The sequence below is a fragment of the Pteropus alecto genome, unplaced genomic scaffold (assembly GCF_000325575.1).
Source record: "Pteropus alecto unplaced genomic scaffold, ASM32557v1 scaffold276, whole genome shotgun sequence".
NCBI lineage: Eukaryota > Metazoa > Chordata > Mammalia > Chiroptera > Pteropodidae > Pteropus > Pteropus alecto.
Genome location: NW_006438074.1, coordinates 3,480,749 through 3,484,662, shown reverse-complemented (window position 1 = coordinate 3,484,662; position 3,914 = coordinate 3,480,749). Strand labels below are relative to the sequence as shown.

General features: G+C 45.2%; 1 pseudogene; it reads right to left on the bottom strand.

Moving 5' to 3' along the window:
* Positions 1-2,630: 2,630 nt before the first annotated feature.
* On the bottom strand, positions 2,631-2,746 carry LOC112482467 (annotated as a pseudogene).
* Positions 2,747-3,914: the final 1,168 nt, after the last annotated feature.

Below are 3,914 nucleotides of genomic sequence, written 5' to 3'. Positions count from 1 at the left end.
CAAGGTCCTCATGTTGGTGCATCCACCCAGACTTTGCTTCCCTTCATAGGCACCCTGTTGTCTTTCTCTGTCTGCTCTTCTCTGACCCTATGTCTCTCCATCTCCCTTCTCTTTTTCTCTGCTTTTGTTCAGACCGTTGCTGCTTTTTTATTTCATTCACCTCTCCTCCAGGCATTCTGCTGATTGGGAAGCCCTTTGCCTGGTTAGTGGACCATCAGGGCTGCCCTTCTTTTCCAGGAGCCAACTGGTTCCAGGCGTCCCTGCTGTCATTTGACCAGAGTAGTGGTGAGAGGCGCCTGCTTTCTGGCGAGTTGCCATAAATTAAGGGCAAGGGCCCCAAAGATGATCTCATTCAGGTGCCGCTTCCTGAAAGGGGTGATCTCGGAGCCAGGCCCATCTGAGGGGCATCAGCAGCCCTTCTCTGCCAGCTTCTCTCTCTGTACAGAGAAATTTTGGGGGTAAGGTAGCACTGTTATTTTGTTCATGAGGAAATAATACCAAGTTTCTCAGTTTTCCCGTTAATGGAAGGCAAGGCCTTGGCCTGGGGCTGGGATTGAGTCTCCCAGCATCCTGGAGGATGGGATGAGGGGTAATTTGAGGAGGCTTCCTCTCACTCATGTGGCTTCCTGGGCCTGGCCCAGCCAGTGGAAATTCTCTAAGAACAGCTGAGGCATAACTGATACAAGGAGTCCAGAGCAGGACCCTCTACAAGAGGGAAAAAGAGCCATATCCAGTCAAGGGTCTGGAAAACTATTGAATATTTTTGCTCAATTTAAGTGTTAAATTTTGTTAAACTTCCACTGTGGATGAAATCCTAAGCATTTCAGAACCTTTCATCCTTCTCTCTCCCTCTTTCTCGGTTTTCCTGTAGCCTATAGACAAGCTCAGGTTTCTCCCATTGGGTAAAACTGTCTTCTGGCCTTGCACCCGCCCCTCAAAGCCCCAGCCCCTTCTCTCATCAAACATGTCGAAGGAACGGGCTACACATTATTTTGCTCTCGTTTATTCTACTCTCCACTTACATTGGGCTTCTGTCCACACAACTTTGTAGAAACTGCCCTCACTGTGGTCACCAGTTGTGAATAACTAAAGCTCTTTGGATCAGTGGATGCTGTTGTTCCCTCTGTGCTTCTGGAAATTCTCTTTCCCAAAGTTTCAAGATGTGGTTATCTCCTGACTTGGCTTGTCCTATGATGGCTCCTCTTTCTCAGCATACCCTGAGGAAGAAGTTCCCCAGCGTCCATCTTCAGCTCCCATTCTGGACACCCTATGCCCTCTTTTAGGATAATCTTGCCCTTTAGTGTTTCAGTTGCCTCCTATATTTTGCTGATGACTAAATGTCTCCAGCCCCAGACTGTGTCCCCAAGACTTGGATACCAAGCCTCAAACTAAGCATTTCTACCTGGACATCCCACCAGATGTCTGAAACTCCTACAGCTGGCCTTACATAGGCTCTTCCCACATTCTTTGACTGTCTGTCTTATTTTTCCTGTAGATATGATAGGCCACTTCCTTAGGGATGCCTTCTATCCCCCAGTCTAGGCGAGGCCTCCCTGTTAATATTTGCCTAGTACCCTGTACTTCTCTGCAGCACTCTGCAATTTTTAAATTATAAATTATTTGTAATAAGTCATTAGCTATTTGTCTTCCCCACTAGATTGAAAGCGCCACAAGAGCAGAGGGCCTCTATTTTGCTTCATTATTGTATACTGAGCACCTAACACCATGGCTAGTACTGAGTATGGGCTTGATACATATTTCTGATCCACTGAAATCACCATTTCTCCCACCAAAATTCCTCCTTCTCTTGTAATCGCCGTCCTAGTTGACGGAACCACCATCCACTTAGCCACCCAACATGCAGAAGTCAGTCTTGACTCTTCCCTTCCTCTATCTTGCCATTTCCACTCTTCAGTACCCTAGTTTTATGACCTGATCTCACCATCTTGACTACCGAAACCCTCGTTCATGCCCACATCATCTCTCCTCTCAACCATTGCAGTAACATCCTAATTATTTTCCTTGATCGTAATCTTGTTTCTTCCACTTTAAATCTGTTCCTCCATACATTTGCCAAATAGATCTTTCTAGAAGGCAAATATTGCCACTCTATCCTTTTAGAATGTTTCATTGACTCCCAATTACTCAGTTCCTTAGCATGGCAAGTAAAGATCTGCTGTGCTATGGTCCTTGCCTGTCTCTCAGCCCTCACCGGGCTCCCGGCAGTTTCCCGTGAACTCCAGGCTATCTCTTACTTCCTTCTATGCCTTGCCCATGCTTTCCTCTTACTCAGAATGTCCTTGCTTGCCATGCCTACCTCCTCTTCTCCATCTCCCTCAACTATACCTGGATAGCTCCTGTTCCTCCTTAAAATAAAGATTCAGCTCTGATCCCCACCCGCCCTTTTGGGAGGCCTTCTATGCACTTCTACTGTGCTCCCATAAAGCTCTGGGTATTTTTCTCTCTCTATGCATTGTTACTTTTACATAGCCTGTTTTTATGATTGTTTCAAATACTCAACTGCCAGCTCCTGAGGGTAGGGACCAGGTTTTAATAATCTTTGTAAGCCTCATGCCTAGGAAAGTGCCTGGCTTTTTATTTTATTTTAAATTATTTATTATTATTATTTATGCCTACAGCACCTGGTCTTCCTAGGTGGTCTCTCATCCAAGTACTAACCAGGCCCGACCCTACTTAGCTTCCGAGATCAGACATCGGGCTTGTTCAGGGTGGCATGGCCGTAGACCATGAACCGTGGCTCCACTTGGGCGCGAACCCAGGACCTTCTGCCTGTAAAGCAGATGTGCTAACCGCTACACTATGGAACCGTGTCCCATATCATGATTTTTAAAGGAAAGAATGAATGAGCTCAGAACAATGGGATTGATGGACAGACTTCTACTGCTACTACTGATATTAATAAGCATTTTCTGCACTCTTTCTAGGTGCGCAGCATTATTCTAGGTATTTTACATACTTCGTGGATATAAAGTCTTTGATCTTCACAACCACCCCATAAAGTATGTCATGTTAGTATCCTCATTTTATGAATGAAGAAACCAAGGCAAAGAGAGTTTGTTATTTTGTCCAAGGTTACATAGCTAGTAAGTGGCAGAGATTTGAACCCCAGCAGTCTGCCCCAGAGTTCTGGCTCTTAATCTCACCACTGTACTGCCTTCCCACCAGCAGAAATAACAGATGTGGGCTTTTAAAAACTATTCATCTAACTCTTTGTATTGCTTGGTGAGTTTGATAGGGGTCTCTGTCCTTACAAAGATGATTAAAACCTGGTCCCTACCCTCAGGAGGGAAAAAAAAATCCAAAAGTAGCCAACAGAGTGGGTCTCTCTGGACATTTCTGTGGGCAATTAAGTTATTACCAGGGAAGTGTGTCAGGTTCATGAAGAATAGAACATGTAGGTAGACAGAAAGATGAGCACATCGGAGCCAGCTCAGGTTCATGTTTAATATTTCTATTAACAGTGTCTCAAAGACCACATTTAATCATCTGGCCCTTTGACTCCCACCCTGTTGAATGAAAGTGGGAACACATTAACTTCTGGCCATCATTAGCCCCTCAGAACAAGGACTGACAGGAAAAAAAGAAAGTGGAAGCTAGAGCAGAAAGAGCTATGACATCATTGAGAAGAAAAAAAGGCTTGGGCCCTCATAAAATAACTTCATTTCCTTCAGTTTTCACACAAACAGGTAACCTAAAAAATGAGAAGAAAATGTGAAGTGCTGGTGTTCTGCCTGTTGAGCTTCTCCCAACAACTGGAATCTTCATTTAGGGGAGGGGACGTGAATGCCTTAGTTTAGGCTGTGGTGACAGCTCAGGTGTGGGCTCAGAAGGCAGCCTGGTTTGTGAGTGGGCCCTGGGTGAAGGCCCTGAAATCTGAACATGTTTGCCAATGT